This window comes from Rattus norvegicus, chromosome 1, assembly GCF_036323735.1.
Source record: "Rattus norvegicus strain BN/NHsdMcwi chromosome 1, GRCr8, whole genome shotgun sequence".
In the NCBI taxonomy this organism is placed as follows: domain Eukaryota; kingdom Metazoa; phylum Chordata; class Mammalia; order Rodentia; family Muridae; genus Rattus; species Rattus norvegicus.
Window position 1 is genome coordinate 41,427,030 of NC_086019.1, and position 18,665 is coordinate 41,445,694.

The 18,665-nt window shown below is 35.7% G+C and overlaps 2 long non-coding RNA genes across 2 annotated transcripts; both read right to left on the bottom strand.

The window, feature by feature from the left end:
• Positions 1-6,667: 6,667 nt before the first annotated feature.
• On the bottom strand, positions 6,668-13,281 carry LOC120100091 (uncharacterized). The gene is made up of 3 exons (XR_010058953.1): positions 13,146-13,281; positions 8,046-8,180; positions 6,668-6,806 (listed from the first exon to the last, which is right to left on the bottom strand). It is a non-coding gene; the product is annotated as an uncharacterized LOC120100091 (long non-coding RNA).
• Positions 13,282-15,246: 1,965 nt separating this feature from the next.
• LOC134482592 (uncharacterized) lies at positions 15,247-18,409 on the bottom strand. The gene is made up of 2 exons (XR_010058954.1): positions 18,277-18,409; positions 15,247-16,972 (listed from the first exon to the last, which is right to left on the bottom strand). It is a non-coding gene; the product is annotated as an uncharacterized LOC134482592 (long non-coding RNA).
• Positions 18,410-18,665: the final 256 nt, after the last annotated feature.

The following is an 18,665-nucleotide window of genomic DNA, read 5'->3' on the forward strand; positions in this document are numbered from 1 at the left end:
TCGTTTTAAAAAATGCAGTCTGTGAGATGTGTTGTGCTATACTATGTCACAAATTATACCCTTTTGTCCAAACAGGTTTACTTGCAAATGTACATTGAAATAAGTCACTGGTCTGCTTCAAGCCCTCTAGATTTTGCTACACCATCAATACCGGAACCTCCCAGACATGCCTCTTCTTATATATCGTAGCTTGCTGTAGCCTTTAAATCATTGTGATCCTTCAGCATTCAATCTGCAGGACCTCCCCCGTTCATATGCGCCAGCAGCAGGATCTAGGCCCCCTACATATATGTAGCAGATGTGCAGCTTGATCTTAGGTATGTACCCTAAGTATTAACGTGCGGGCTAGCTCTGACTCTGTTGTCTACCACTTGATTGCTTTCTTTTAGCTGGGTTGCTTTGTCTAGCTTCAATGGGAGGAGATGCACTTATTAGTGATGTGAATTGATGTATGAGAGTGAGTTGGTGTTAGTGGAAGTTCTACACTACTCAGATGAAGGAAAGTCGAGGGAAGAAGGGGTCGTGAAGACGGGACTTGGAGTAAGGGACTGTAATCAGGATATAGAATAAATAAATTAGTGAATAAAGATTTTTTTCTTTATTAACTAGAGTATTTCTTAATTACGTTTCGATAGATATTCCCTTTCCCTGTTTCTGGGCCAACATCACCCTACCCCCTTCCCCTTCCCTTCAATATAGGTGTTCCCCTCCCCATCCTACCCCCATTACAGTCCTATCCCCAACAGTCACGTTCACTGCGGGTTCAGTCTTAGCAGGAGCAAGGGCTTCCCCTACCACTGGTGCTCTTACTAAGTTATTCATTGCTACCTATGAGGTTGCAGCCCAAGGTCAGTTCATGTATAGTCTTTGGGTAGTGGCTTACTCCCTGGAAGCTCTGTTTGGTTGGCATTGTTGTTCATATGGGGTCTCGAGCCCCTTCCAGCTCTTCCAGTCCCTTCTCTTATTCCTTCAATGGGAGTCCCCTTCTCAATTCAGTGGTTTGCTGCTGGCATTCACCTATGTATTTGCTGTATTCTGGCTGTGTCTCTCAGGAGAGAACTACATCTGGTTCCTGTCAGCCTGCACTTCTTTGCTGCATCCATCTTGTCTAATTGGGTGGCTGTATATGTATGGGCCACACGTGGGGCAGGCTCTGAATGGGTGTTCCTTCTGCCTCTGTTTTAATCTTTGCCTCCCTATTCCCTGTCAAGGGTATTCCTGTTTCCCTTTTAAAGAAGGAGTGATGCGTTCACATTTTGATCATTGGTCTTGAGTTTCATGTGTTCGGTGCATCTAGCGTAATTCAAGTATTTGGGCTAGTAGCCCCTTATCAATGAGTGCATACCATGTGTGTTTTTCTGTGATTGGTTTACCTCACACAAGATATTTTCCAGTTCCCTCCATTTGCCTATGAATTTCTAAAGTCATTGTTTTTGATAGCTGAGTAGTATTCCATTGTGTAGATGTAGCAAATTTTCTGTATCCATTTCTTTGTTGAAGGGCATCTGGGTTCTTTCCAGCTTCTGGTTATTATAAATAAGGGTGCTATGAACATAGTAGAACACGTGTCTTTTTTATATGTTGGGGCATTTTTTGGGTATATGCCCAAGAGAGGTATAGCTGGGTCCTCAGGTAGTTCAATGTCCAATTTTCTGAGGAACCTCTAGACTGATTTCCCGAATGGCTTTACCAGTCTGCAATCCCACCAACAATGGAGGAATGTTCCTCTTTCTCCACATCCTTGCCAGCATTTGCTGTCACCTGAGTTTTGACCTTAGCCATTCTCACTGGTATGAGGTGAAATCTCAGGGTTGTTTTGATTTGCATTTCCCTTATGACTAAAAATGTTGAACATTTCTTTAGGTGTTTCTCAGCCATTCAGCATTTCTCATCTGTGAATTCTTTGTTTAGCTCTGAACCCCATTTTTTAATAGGGTTGTTTGTCTCCCTGCGATCTAACTTCTTGAGTTCTTTTTATATTTTGGATGTAAGCCCTCTATCTGTTGTAGGATTGATAAAGATCTTTTCCCAATCTGTTGGTTGCCAATTTGTCCTAAGCACAGTGTCCTTTGCCTTACAGATGCTTTGCACTTTTATGAGATCCCATTTGTTGATTCTGGATCTTAGAGCATAAGCCATTGGTGTTTTGTTCACGAAATTTTCTCCAGTGCCCATGTGTTCGAGATGCTTCCCTACTTTTTCTTCTATTAGTTTGAGTGTATCTGGTTTGATGTGGAGGTCCTTGAGACCTGAGGAACTTAAAACTGCACCTGAATACATTAGTGGTAAAGTAATTGAAAGTATACAAAATAATATACACCAATTTGTCACCTACATACACACACACACAAATATGCACAGACACATTTGAAATATATATATATATATATATATATACATACATATATATGATATGTACTTTTATATGACCATTAGTTCACTTGATGTGAATGTTTAATAATATAATAGTCTAATTACTGTGAAACACAACTATTATATACTCCAAAAAGAGGGCTGGAATGAAAAAAAAACAAGCAAAACCTGGGTAAATAGGATTATTTTAAACTTCACTCTAGTCTTCTTTGACTACCATTATATGAAACATTCTGTTGGCCAAAATCAATATCTATGAAGAAAGAACAAAAGAAAGACTGAAATGATTCACTTATTTTAAACTACATTAACCATCTTTCTTCCCAAATCTTCCTGAAACAGATCAATATATATTCCACTCCACTCCAGAAAATGGAATCCTAGGGTTTCCTTTTACAGAAATGATCTTTCCAAAGTGTTCCTACTTCCTGCATTACAATGAGAATTTTGTTCCCAAAGGCAAAAGTCAGATCCCCTTACCTTTCTTGATACATCACTCCCAAACCATGCATCCTTTGTAGTCTGATCCCACAAAACATAAGGAGCTATCTGGATAGATAACCTGTTAGTGTCTAAATTATTTGTGGATGAGTCTCTTATTATGACTAATATGCAAATGAGATGCTTTAGAAGGATAAAGTTTGCCTGAGGAATTTTCAGTAGAAGTCTAAACAAAGAAAAGGGATAATTTTATTTTATACTATCTGAAAAATAATGTTAGTGACAAAACTAACTATGAAGAAAACAGGGCAAATGTTTTGTAGACCAACTCATAGTATAACCAGAATTCAAAAGAATACAGCTAGAGTACTACATAAAATATTTTCTGTGAATCATTTTACTGTATAAAATCATGGGAACATTTTAAAAGTATGAATGATTTTCTATGTATTAGATATTTGACTGCTTCCTACAGAAACCAGAGGAAGGTGTCAGGATATTGGTATTAGAATATATGAGAGTGTTGCAGACCACCTGTATCCTGTGTATGAAAACATCTAGTGTTATTAAACATCAATCCATCTTCCCAAGCACCATGGAGTGGAGACACATTTAATATCTAATGTAGTATAAATCCATGTAACATTCTTGTGACACTCTAGAACATAAGGAGCAGAAAGCACTCTAGTGACCTCACACAATGTGATTATAAAAGCGTCACTACAGCAAGACAGAGATGCATGGTGCCTGGGTAGCATGTGGAGCTCAATGCTCCTGTTACACACAAAATCATTCTCTGGAGTATTGCACAGAAAAAAGATTCAAAGAAGTCAAAGCTATACCTGACCTAGACTGTTCGAGATAGTTATATCTGAGAAAGAAGTATTCAGCAATAGCTTCATGTTCTAATCAATGACATTTATTTAGCATGTGGTATATTCACAGTAACATGGTAATAATACTAGGATGCAAATAATCCACAGGTATTATACACACCTCCTTCTTTTAATTTGTTTCACAAAGGAACTAAACCAATACTCTACGCTGACCTGCACACAAGGTGTTGCATAGGCTGTCTTCTAAACTGTGACAGTTATAAAGGAGAAGACAGCCAGGTGGGGTTACAGACACGGTTCAACACTCTAGTTTGAGAAATGAACATGTTTAAAAAGTGACAATACATGTCTGTGCTAAGGAAACCTCTTGGCATGGGACATCACTCCAGCTTATAATACTGTAAACACAAGCGTATGTACCTTACAAAAACACTGCTTCTATATTGGTACAGTTCCCCAAGTGCTTTCTGTATCATTACCTTTGGATGGCATTGATTTTTCCAACCAGAGTTCCTTCATCTGGGATGCGAAGTCAATTCTCATATAAGTCAGAAGTAAGTAAACTTCCTTCAATGTTTGCAATGAAGTCCTTTTTTTAAATGAAAATAAAAAAGTAATGGTCAATGTACACTTTAGAAAGAATATGAAGAGCATTTTTGTTTAAAATTAGCAGTTTAGACTAGTGATTCTCAACTTGGGAGTCATAATCCATTAGGGATTCACATATCATATATCTTCCATGTCATATATTCTCTCCATTTTTCTTTATAATTCTTGCCAATAGCAAAATTTTAATTGTGAGAAAGCACCAAAATGATGTAATGGTTAATAATTACCAAACCATAAGGAAATATATTAGTGTTACAGTATTAGGATGGCTGAGAATCATTGGTTGAAAGCATGTTACATAAAAGACTCCCAAACTTCTATCTCCCCAGAATCTTGGATCAAATGTGGAACCTATATGCAGGACCTTGTGTTTTCTTCCCGAAGACTAGAATCAATGAAGCAGTGTCTTAGTTGCTATAGCAATGAAACAAACCTATGGTCTGTTCAAATTGCCTCTCCTGACTTCTAGTCCACACCATGACTTGCAATCATAGATCTGCACTCCACTTCCCAGCCCAAAGCTCTCTCTGCCTTGAAAACCGCCAGATGCTATGTGGCATATCCAGACAGGAACCTATCATAACTGCCCTCTGAGAGGCTCCACCCAGCAGCTGACTGAAACAGGCTATGTAGAGCCACAGCCAAAAATTGGATCTTATGGATCAATCAAGGGCTTGTATGGAAGAAATGGGGGAGAGATTCTATGACCTGGAGGAGATACGAACTCCACAGGAAGAGCTACAGAATCTACTAAGCAGCCACTGGGATCTGTCAAAGGCTGAAATAACATCTAAAAATCCTGCAGAAGCTGCAGCATGACCTACAGCACAATTTCTAGCAAATGTAATGCTTAGTCACCTTGTGGGTCCACCAACATGTGGAGCAGGGGCTATCTGTAAGCTGTTGACTGTGAAAACCTGTCCCTACCTGGCCTTAGGGGGAGAAGATGTGGTAAACCTGAAGAGAGTTGATGTGCCTGGGTAGGAGGACAACCCAAGGGTCCCAATTCAGCTCAGGGAAGGAGAGAGACCCTGTGAGGGGAGAATAGGTAGGGGGCAGTATACAAGACATAAAATGAACAAACAAAAAAATGTAAAATGATGACGACAACTATGACGATGATGATGATGTTTTAAAAATCCACCAAAACAATCAAACCAAAACCAAAGTCCTCTTCTTGGAATAGGCAACTATCAAAAAATGACAGCACACAAAATTAACTCATCCTGACTGTATAATTGTTGAATCTGTACTTTAGGCTCACACAGCGTAAAGCTGTTGTATACAAGTATACCTTGCTCACAGACCCAGCAGGAATATTGGTGAAGCTTACTTATTTTCCATGTGAGAAGGTCTCACAGTTTCATATCTTTTTCTTAAAATTTGTAAATATTCAACTATTTAAATTTAGTTGTAAGCATCATATTGTTTGAAGAACAGAAACTGTCTCTTGCATGAAATACATCAATGAACTTTCATGTTGTACAATGAAAGCCATAAAAGTGGAAGAATCCCAGGTGCCCTTGTACCTGTAAATTGCTTTGAATACACATGGCTAACTTCAGTAAGGTCTTTAGTCTCTGGCAATGAGAATCAGACACACTTGGCAAGCTCAAAGGCCAAGGAAGGATCATTCAGTACCTTTGCCTAATGTTAGTAAGCATAGTTAATCCCAGAGCATTATTTTTACTACTTATGTCTGGGCCATAGCTTCATAGACTTCTGAAAGGTGAAATCAGATCATGGTCCAAGTAAAAATAAAACAATGATATTTGCTCTAGAGTCACTGCAGCTCCCTGGCAAGTTAGGAATGTTAGTGTGTTAGACAAGTTAAAAGTAGGTTAGGCTAATACTCTAATATTTGACATGGAATTAGAATGGCAATATCTGGCAAAAGTGAAAGTATTTTTTGATAGAGAAGGAAAACGACTTCTTGTATATACAAGACAGAAGATAATATTCAACATCGATAGCCTATTGTAGGTGAGTGTTGGACTTGTCAATTTGAACTGTTATTTTTGAAGGATATTTTTTGGTAAGTATTATTTAATACATTCATTTGATAAAGCATATTTTTACCACCATTATAACTTGTTCAGCTATTAATTCACAGGGTATGTTCAGAAGTGAAATCAGTGGGAATATTTGTAATGCCCAACTAAAGCCCATCTTATATATGAGGATGTTTATTTCGAACAGAAGCTCTTCACCTGTGTCTTTACGATGAATCTTTGGGTTTGTCAGACTTTTACCTGCCATGCCTCTTATCAAGAGGTCACGTGTCCATAGTTCTTAGAAACAGTCATCCTCATGTAATCTTAAGGACAGAAAGCACATATGCATCTCTAGAGGGATGCTTAATGTTGGTGACGTGAAAACCTTCCTTACCTTCAAGACAGATGCTATTACAAGCATGAATTCTTTAATCCATTCAATGAGTTGTTCACTGTCAAGCCTCTCTCTGAGGCACCAATGTGAATTTTCAGGTAGAATTTCGAATATGTGATCTGATTCTCGTCCTTTCCCTGCAATTATGGATAACATATCCTGTGTGGGATAAGGATGTAGTATTAGAGCTCCACACCTGAAGCACAAATATGTCTTTTATTGTGAACCTGAGCAAGGACAGTTTTGGATGCACAGCTATAACTGAGAGGAATAAAGTAGTCATTGAACTTTTTTTCTGTTTTAGCTTCCAAATACATTTTCTTCCCTAATCCATTTTTCCCCAATTTGTAACATCATGGTTTTGTTGGGACTTCTGTTTCCCAAAGCATTGTGGTGAATAGGCCTCTATTACTTTGTGTTTCCTTCTATCAATATCTTTCTCAAACCTGGCATCTTAAGTAAATGTTGGGACATTTCCCTTCCAGAGATCAACTCACTATTTTACTTACTGTTTGTCCTGGCCTGTATTATGAATCCTAACTTTTGTGTTTGGAAGATATATTTTTTCACCATATTTCTGAGACTTTTATATTCTTATTCTGTGACTTCTTAATTTCAACTATGTCTACAGATCCTTTCACATTTAAAAAACCAAGCATATTTCTATCATTCTTCCATAATTTACTCTGTAAACATGACTACCATGCATGGGTTTACTCCACTTTAAATTGATTACACGAATACAAACAAGGTTACCAGAAAATTCTTCTCTAAAATACCTAAGAAATTGGCAGTAATGCTCATGTGTCAGACAGGATAAATTTCTTCACAAACAGCATAAATTCCTATCACAGCTATAGTGCTGAAAGAGATGTTGGATACTAAAGATATGTTTCCAAAGAAGTTTAATCACTCATTTAAAAAAGATTAAGCCATAGTAGATGGCATTTAAATATAGTCCACTAGGATAAATGATGTCAATATATATATAAAAAAACCAGTGTGTTCATCTAATTCATTGATCATTTAAAGGAAAAGCCTACAGATATTTTTAAGTATTGAGTAATTTCAGAGGCAATGATATTAAGGGAGATTCTAGAGATATGTGGAGTCATAAAGAAGCTGCAAGACTTTACAGTTGGGTAGTTAGTGGGGCACTTGCATAGAATTATTTTCTCCAACATACTGGTGGGTTTGAATCTTTGATGCAGTCAGTGCAAAACATGGGAATGGTATTTCTTCTCTTTTTCTTTCAATTACATTATTCAAAATACAGTAGAACTTATTTCTGTTTTAAAATGATCTTACTCTCATAGATCGGTTATCTGAACATTTCTCAGTTTGATTAAATAGCTTACTGAGGAGAAAGGTGCTATAGAAAGCCAAAATGATACTCACAAGTTTTGGAGCAGGCAGCTTTCTGTCGACATAAATGCTTGTAAGATTTTTGCCAAATAAGCATTTCTTTCTTGGTGGTGTTGGATCAGAATAAACTGGTGGCTTGGTATGTATATATATAGCCTTTCTGTTTCTCTGCATATAAGAAAGAAGGGAAATCATTTTTTAAAATTGAACTCTCTTTAACCTTGTATATCCTTTGCATTTATCACACCAAATCAAAAAGAGATATGTGTTAAAGTACTAGAAGCATAGAAAACATCAAGTAGGCACATAATAGTCAAAGGCTAACTGAACATAGAAATAAAAATACGAAAAGCTATGAATGAAAAAGACAAAGTCACAGATAACGTTAACTACATTAGACTAATATCTGAATTTTCAGTGGATATTCTAAAATATAGTGGGCCTGCATCAACGTTCTCCATGTTTTCAAAGAATACAGATACTAGCCTAGACTTTATTACTGAGCAAAAGCATCATTCATATCAACAGAAGAGGAGAAACATTACATAGTTTAAGCACCACTAAGTCATTTCTCATCATCAATCTTGGTCTACAAAAGGCAAACAGCAGGCTGAAGATAACGTACATATACACAAGAGGACAGAAATGATAAATAACCCTGTAGTCATTCGAAAAAGAGGGGGAAAAGTATGTGTCAACAAAAAAAATAACAAAGACACATAAATACTGCTCATTAATAACTCTAAGCATTAACTGTTTCACACCAATAATATACAGACTATCAGTTTGGGTCAGAAAGCAGGTTTCATCATTCTCCTGCATCCACAAAATACACTTGTTTTAGATAAAATCGCATACTTGTGTTTACGATGCAATTGCCTATATTTCTTTGTCTAGGTTTCAGGTGCCATTTAGTTTTCCATGTTCATTGGTGTTGCCTTGTTCAGTTAATGTTTAGGAAGTGATGTTGGTGAGGCTTTATGGGTGAGGTCAAGGGAACATGGCAGAAGACTGGGAGGAAAGAAGTTTAAAAATTCACTTCTACAATATTATTTCTCCTAAAAACATCAAGAGTGTTATAAATTTTATCAAGCTTTCAAAGGATAAAATCAAAATGTTACTACAGGATTGTCTAGAATTTTTACTGTTTAAATCTAACTGATTCATAAACATGTGGGAATCTTTCCATTATCTGATATCTGTTCAATTTATAAGACATTTTGTTTTGTTTTGGGTTAAATTTCTTTTTCATTTTTTTCTTTTGTTTTTGGCTTTGTTTTTTTTAATCACAAAAGCCTTTTATTTCTTGGATAGAATTTTCCCAAGAAACTTAATACAGTTAAAAGTTACTGTTAATGACAGGTTTTCATTGATTTACTTTTCAGTAAGTTTGTGATTTTTACAAAGAAGGAGTACTCACTTTGTGAGTTAATCTTGTATGTTGCTACTTTTGAAAGAATTTACAAGATATCTGATTATTCTTCTGGAATATTTAGGCTCACTTATGTTTACTATCATATGATTTTCAAAAAGACATTCTTTGAATTCTGCATTTCTAATATATGTCCCCTTGGTCATATGCAGTTTTAATATTATCTTATTTGTTTACATATGCTGTATGAAACAAGAGTAAATTGAGTATGACCAAGATCAGCAAAGGAAGCCATTGGTAGCATAATATTTCACAAATAACTTGATGAGCGGCAGCACACACTATAAGGAAATTCTAGGTGATAGAATCATTATCATCCTTGCAGACATAAGGCACTCACTGTTAAATATTCTTCAATTAACTCAATATGGTAAGCAGTCTTATTGCTAGAAATTTCAACTTTTGATGTTTTAGACTATTGCCAATTAAGGCTACTTGCAGATGTGGAAAGAAGAAAACTAAAGTAACCAAAAAGAAGGAATTGTATATTTATATAACATTTATATCATATTACTTTAGGAAAATGAATTTATCTTGTCAGAGAGGAGTGAAAATGTGTGACTTGGACAAGTCAAAGGACCTGCATGGATGATCCTAAAGAGAAATAAACAAGATACCAAATGTTGAACTTTAAAAGCATACTTAGGAATAATATTTTTTTCTGAGAAACCAAATGAAAGACCCAGAACCATGTTCAATTCTATGGTAAAGAAAATACATTTAAGTCTAATCAAAGAACAGTTGTTTTGAACTGAGCTGTTAGTGTCACTTATTGAACCTATTCTGCTATCTTGCCATAGTGGCTATCATCGTACTTTATAGGTGTTACAGGTGGGTACAACTATCAATTGCTTCCCTAACGTGTCAACTTGCCTACTGTTTTATCTACCTTAGAACTTTGACTTAAACCTAGAGGCTTCTAAGACATATCCAGGTAGATTGCTGAGATGCCTTGTAAGATTTATTTGGCAACTGGCAATCAAGCCACCAACCTTGAGAGAAATCCAAGTGCTACCTGACGCATCCATATTTTGGGGGAAAGCCACAGGAAGTACTTTAACAATTTGTAGAATTTCTCTCACCAGGATTGAAATCATGGCTGGAGGTAGAAATCTAGTCCGATTTATGTAGCTAGTTTGGTCATAAACTTTAAAATTGATGACATTAATTTAATAAATTAGCGACATTCCTTACAGCATTTAAATATTAGTCTTATATGTACCAACAATTGGGGCCATCATCCTACACCAAAGAAGCCTCTTTGTATAGAAAATGGAGACCATTACAGAAAACAAAAACTTGGACACAATGAAGAGATAATTGCATTACGAAAAATCCAGCACCAGTGAATACATGTACATTAGAGCTAAATGCACTGTAGCTCAGGGACCATTGTAGAAGAGGGCTTAAAAACACTGTAAGACCCAGCATACTTGAAAGTCTGTTTTGAAATTGCCTCTCATAAAAATAGGTGCAAAATCACAATAATAGCAACGTCAATGCAGTGTTAAGGCAATGGTCAAAATTTCGCTTCTCAAAATTTATAGGCAGCTAATTATGACTGACAGAATATTAATTTTTCCAGAAATGACCTGCATATGGATTGTCTAATACACACTGTATATCATGGAAACCATATTCACAAACAGAACAAAATGAACTCAAGTAATATTCATATTTGTAAAGATAAATATATACCTACATACATATATACATACATACATACATACATATATATAAACACGTATAAAACAATATTGAAATGAGTATGAAAGTTCAGTGAGTGTGATGGACTTAAGGGAGGAAAGTCAGGCTACAGTGCTATAATTCAATTTTTGATAAAAATTTAAAATAATACTAGTAATAAATGAAAACCTTGTAAACTTACAGTAATGGGAGTTCAGGAAAGACCAAGAACAGCAAATATGAAAATTATCAATTTCTTTACTGGAGTTTTCTGTAAGATTTCCATTTCTCAAATTTGGATTACAGACACTTTTGAGATAGACAAACCATGAATAAACAATATTTCATGTTGAGGCCTCAGGTGATGAAGAGAGATATAACAAATATGCTGTATGCTTCTGTGCATTTCTCAGTGTGTGTAATGCATGCATGCGTGTGTGTGTGTGTGTGTGTAAAACACATGCAGATCACATCACTGGTGATATATATTTAGAGATTAATTAGAGCTTTGAGCTTATTAACATATGAGGAGCCTCCAGTATTGGTCTTTCTCTCTGTCTCTTTTTTTTGGGGGGGGGGGAGTGTCTTTTGATCATTACTGAACAATACGTCAGAAATATCTGTCCAATAAGATTCTGTTACTGTATCTGACTGCCATCTTTATTCAGGTATAAACTACTCGTTTAGAGATGATTGTGCTACAATACCTACTTTGTTTGTTTTTTAATGTATGTTTTGATGACCAAATTCATGTCACAAAGTCTAAATCTCAATTGCTTTAGACACTAGATTATCTTTTCAGGTCATTTTGTATATTCTAAAACCATGATCTACCTCTAAGTTCATCATGTGTGATGATTAATTTTTATTGTTAATGGAATCTTATTTATAACTTTCTATGGCACGGAATTCTATGAAGAATTCTGAGGGATTATTCAGTGTCATTAGCTTCTGGCCACACATTGGTAACTGAGGTGGGAAAACTAGTATTATAACTGGGCTGTAGAGGCAGAGATTGAAAATTTTTCCAAACACTGTGTAGGACCATGAACAAGGCACATTGGAGTGTATGCAATTACTCCAATATGCAGCATAAAATAAGTACAATGAGTGGAAACTATTTGTAACTAATACGGTGAAATATAAAACTAACATAGGATCTTGGAATAATTCTTCTAATATGATTAAATGGGAGGTAGAAGGGAACATTAAAATACAATGACCTTAGACCTTCTTAAATCATCCACTACCACTTATATGTGGTAGTTGTTCTGTTTTGTCCTCCTAAATGAAACATAAAATGTCATCATCAGACAAATATTCTCAGATGATAGATTTACATCACTTAAGATAAGGGTAATATTTGGGTGTATTATCTTAACTCTACAGAAAGAATTACTTCAGTTAAAAATGTATTTGAATTTGTGTGCTACCACCTGATAATCAGGTGAGTTTAACCTCTTTATCATACCTCTCATAGGTTTTGTAGTGGATCCTGTGCAAATATTTTTAGCAATGATAAGATTTTGACAAATATTGTTTCTCATAGGAAATTAAACAAACATTAGTATTTTTGTGCTAGGAAACCAAAGCATGTTGACAGAGATGCAGGGCTTTATATTGCAGAATATTTAATCAATTTTTAAATCAAATCATTGTTTCTAAATGATCTTATCAAAAATAATAATTTCATATGCAAGAAATTCTCTAACTTAAGGACCATGGGAAGAAAGGGGGGAAAATATAGCAGACAATATTGGCGGATACTCAAAGAAAGAATGTGTCATACATACCTGAATGATGTATCCAGATGTATTTCAGTATATGAGTACATATATATGTGTGTGTGTGTGTGTGTGTGTGTGTGTGTATGATGTTTAAAAACTTTTCCCACACTCTCTCAAATAATCATTTTGTGTCCCAAAGCTTCTCTGATATACACAAATTAATGACATCATGAAATGATTTGATCAAATGACTCCATTCAATTGATGAATAAATAAATCTTGTCTTACCTGTAGGACCTTCTTCCTGCAGTGCAGCATATGAAATATTAAAATTTTCATCAATATCACTGGTTTTCCAGTTGTAGCCAGCTATGGCTTTGGTCATAATAGGAGATTTTCCAGAATAATTTATTGATTCTTTGTATGTCTTTAAGTCTTCAGACCTTTTGTCAATGTGTTTACTAAACATATCATCATTTCCAAATATTTGATCATAGTTGTCAATCATAATTTGTATAGGAGACATCTGTAACACCGCAAGGCAAAAGCAAGATTGTCATTTCACATAGTTTACAAAATAAATTTAAAAATGAAAAGAAATACTAGGAGGAAAATTACAGATAGGAACCCATGCAATGAAGTCTCGAAATGGAGACTCTAAGTCTTTTGCATCTTTATACAACTTGTTAAAATTTCATGCATATTGCAAAGAACAGAAGAACTACTTAACCAAAGCAACATTTCAGAACTGATATGCTGCAAAAAACTGTGAGTGTACCAAATTAATGACTGCTGTGTGTTACTTTTTTGTGTGTGGGTGGGGGTAGCTGTTTATTGTGATGTTTTGAATGGGATGCCTCTCTAGTTCCAGGCATCGCAATACCCTCTCGTTGACAATTTTCTGGTGCCTTGGTCTGCCTGGTGAAGAGTGCCACTGCTTAGAATTTGTAGTTACAAAAGGTAGGTGCCCATTTTCAATGTACTTTCTCTGCTACAGTTTTGCTTCCCAAGATAAGAACCATCAGGTCTCAGCTTCCTGTTTGTTTTTTTCTTCTTTTATGCAGTCGTGCTCCTCTGTCATGACACTGAAGTGCTATACTCGCTCAGCATTTGTAGGTCTCAAATAACCACCTACTTCAATAAGTTTCCCTGGTCATGTAGTTTTATTTTTTTATTGTTTATTTCATTCATTTACATTTCAAACGTTATCCCCCTTCCACAAATCCTATATCTCCTCCCCTGCCTCTATTGCAGTTTTCTCTCACTTGACTACACACTCCTGCCCCAACAACCTAGCATTCCCCTACCCTAGGCCATCAAGCCCCTCAGGACTAAGCATCTCCCCTCCTAGTGATGCCAAATAAGACAATCCTCTGGTACATATCCAACTGGAACCATGGTTCCCCCATGTGCACTCTTTGGTTGGTCTTTTAAATCCTGATGTTTTATTAAGGCAATAGAAATGCGACTGAGAGAAGTTGGTGAGAAGAGGGAGTCTTAATTGAGAAAATGCCTCCATCAGATGGACCTATTGTATAGTGAAGCCTAAGGGATATTGTCCTGATTAACCTTGGAATTTGTAGGGCCCAGATCTCCAGGATGGTGCCACCCTTGAGTTATTAGTCAGAAAAAGAAAGATATGAGATACAAGGCAGGAGGCAGTGCTCCTACTAGGCTTCTGCTTCAGTTCTTGCCTCCCTGTTTTATTTTTGGCTCTGACATTTCTCAGTATTTAACTGGTAACTGCAAGTATATTGTGGAGTGTAACCTGTCTTCCATTAGTTGCTTTTCATCAGTGTTTTGTCACAGCAATTGTAGAAAATTATGACACTTCCTAAATTGAACAACACTGGTAAGTTACTTTTCTTCTGAGATGATGACTTAGGTTAGGCAAACTCTATTCATCACATATGTTTCTCCTCAGCATGCACCTCAGTTTATTTTTGAGCAGTCCTGCACAGGATAGTCTTATTTTATATGCAGATTGTACAGGATAGTTTTGCTTCTTTGTTTTCATACCTGACCATACAAAAGAATATTTGAAAAGAACTGTCCATAAAGGAAGAATCTTTAATAGTTATTAAGAGTGAAAAATACATTTTATTGTTTCATTTGGAGTAAACATGCAGTTTGATATAGTCTTGGATTTTAGGTTTCCAGTACCTTGGTAATTAGAAATTAACTAAACAAGCTACGTTTCTAGTTAAAGTCAAGTACAGTCCTGAGCAAGAATCTTATTCAAGGTATCCCTTGGGCTATCATCCTCCATTGTGAGTAACATCATGATATCTTCTTTCCTGTGGACCTAATACCTGAGAGCTACTAGTTAACATGTACCTTGCTTTCTGTCATATTTACATTTTCTTTATCTTTTATCTTTTTCAAAATATGTGTCCTTTATTAATTCTCTGAAATTTCTAATCATGCTACCAAGTAACTCTCACTTCATTTTTCAATCCTTCCATATATCCCTTGGAAACAATCCCCCCTCACTAAATTTCAAAAGTTAAAATTAAATAAAAATTTAAATTTAATTTAAAAAAATTAAACTAAATTTAAAAAAAATTAAAAATACAGTGTGTGAGATGTGTTGTGCCATAAGTGGTCACACATTATACCCTCTTGTCCAAACAGATTTTCTTGCAAATGTATAGTGAAGTAAGTCTGGTTTAAGCTCTCTGTATTTTACTATACTCTCAATACTGGAACGTCCTGGAGATGCCTCTCCCTCTATATCCTGGTATCTTGCTGTAGCCTTTAATCATTGTGATCCTGCAGCTTTGAATCTGCAGGATCTCCCCCATCATATGCTCCAGCAGCAGGATCTAGGGCCCCTATATATATGTAGCAGATATGCAGCTTGATCTTCAGGTATGTCCCCTACCAGTTGTATGTACACATGCAAACTCACACTCATACACACACTCACGCACACACAAATATGTCCCCTAGCCAGTATGCAGACTGGCTCTGACTCTGTAGTCTACAACTGGATTGCTTTCTTTTATCTGGGCTGCTTTGTATGGCTTCAGTGGAAGGTGATTCACTTATTCCTGTTGTGAACTGATGTGTGAGAGTGGGTTGGTGTCAATGGTAGGTCTACACTATTGAGGTAAAGAATAATGGAGGGAAAAACAGGTTGTAAAGATGGGACTTGGAGGAAGGGACTGCAATCAGGATATAAAGTAAATAAATGAGTGAAGAATATTGATGTATATGTGTTTATAATAAAATTAACAGCTACAGTATACTTGAGGATCATAAAACTGTACCTGAAATAGGTTAGTGCTAAAATAATGGAAAGCATACAAAATAATATACACCAATTATTCATCATTACATATGTATATACATATACATATAGAAATACATTTACAAGTACACTTACACGTATATGTACACATGCAAACACACATTCATACACACACACATATATATTTATGCACACACACACACATATATATATATGCAATGTGCTTTAATATGACCAGCAATTCACATGATGTGAATATTTAGTAATATCATGGTCTCACCACACTGAAACACAACTATTCTATACTCCAAAAATAGGGCTACAATGGAAAAAACAAACAAAACCTAGGTAATCCAGATCTTTTAAAATTTCACTCTAGTCTTCTTGGATTACCATTATATGTACAGATTATTGTTGGGTAAAACATCAATATCTAAATCAATATCTAAGAAGAAAGAAGGAAAGAACAGTAGAAAGAAATGATTAACTTACTTTAAACTACATTAAAATCTCCCTTCCCAAATCTTCCTGAAATAGATCAATACATATTCTACTCCACTCCATAAGCATACAATCCTAGGGTTTCCTGTTAGAGAAATCATCTTTGTAAAGTATTCCCAATTACTGAATAATAATTAGACTTTTGTTCCCAAAGGCAAATTTCAGATCCTCTTACCTTTCTTAAGACGTCACTCCCAAATAATGAATCTCTCGAAGTCTGACCCCACAGTACATGTGGAGCTATGCGCAGAGATAACCTGTAACTGTCTAAATTATTCATGGAAGAATTTTTTATTATTACTAATACACATATGAGATGTTTTAATAGTATAAAGTTTGGTTCTGGCATCTGTTGCAAAAGCTAAACAAAGAAAAAGGAGAATTTTAGGTCAGACCATCTTGAAAATAATGAAAGTTAGAAATCTAACTACAAAGAACAAATAGGGTAAATGTTTTGTAGACCAACTCACAGTATAGTCAGAATTCAAAAGAAGTCAGAATATATAGCTAGAGTATTACATAAAATATTTTCTGCAAATCACTTTTCTGTACAGAATCATGGAAAAAACATTTTTCAAATTATTTATGAATTTCAGTGTACTAGATGTCTGACTGCTACCTACAGAAGCCAGAGGAACATGTCAGGATCCCTGGTAACAGAATGAATGAATATTGTTGCAAACCATGTATATTCTGTGTGTGAAAACATCCAGTGTTATCAAACAGCAAACCATCTTTCTTGCCACCATGGGGACACATTTAATATCTAATGTATTATGAATCGACGACACACCCTTATAACAATCTAGAACATAAGGAGCAAAATCCCACTCTGGACTCTACTCAATGCCCTGGTATTAGAATGAATGAAGATTTTTGAAAACCATGTGTGTTCTGTGTATGAAAACATCCAGTGTTATTAAACAGCAAACCATCTTTCCAACCATAATGGAGTGGAGACACATTTAATATCTAATGTAGTATGAATCCATGTAACACTCTTGTGACACTCTAGAACATAAGGAGCCGAAAGCACACTTGTGACCCTACAAAATGCAATTATAAAAGCTTTGCTACAGCAAGCCAGAGATGCAGGGCTCCTGGGTTGCAATGGGAGGTCAAAGCTCTGGTTAAGTATGAAATTATTCTATGTATCACACAGAAAAATGATTCAAAAAAGTGAAAGCTATACCTGATCTAGACTTCTCTAGGTAGTTATAGTTGAGAAAGAAGAATTCAGTAAGAGATTCCTGTTCTAATCAATGACACATATTGACCATGTGAACTATTCACAATACCATGGTAACAATTCTAGGATGCAAGTAACCCACAGGTATTGTACACACTTACTTCTTTTAAGTTGTCTCACACAGGAACTAAACCAATACTTTAAACTGACCTGAACACGCGGTGTTACATAGACTGTCTTCTAAATCATGACATTTATAAAGGAGAAGGCTCCCAGGTAAGATTACAGACATGGTTCAACATGCTAGCTTGAGAAATGGGAATGTTTAAAAAGTGACAATACATGTCTGACCTAAGGAAACCTCTTGGGATAGAACATCATTCCAGTTTATAATCCTGTAAACACAAGCCTATGTACCTTACAAAAGCATTGCTTCTATATTGGTGCAGTTCCCCAAGTGTTTACTGTATCATTACCTTTGAATGCCATTAATTTTTCCAGCCAGAGTTCCATCTGGGATGCTAAGCCAATTTTCATAAAAATCCAAGGTTAGTAAGCTTCCATCGATGTTAATAATAAAATCCTTTTTTTATTGAAAATAAAACAAAAATAGTAATGGTCAATGTACATTGTAGAAAGTACTTGAAAAACATTTTTGTTTAAAATTAGCAGTTTAGACCAGTGATTCTCAACTTGTGGGTTATAATCAAAATGGGGTCACATATATTTTCCATATCAGATATTCCATCCATTTTTCTTTATAATCAAATCAGGAGCAAAATTTGAATTATGAAGAGAAGCAAAATGAAGTAATGGTTAAGAGTCACAAAGCCATGAGAAAATATATTAGTGTTACAGGATTAGG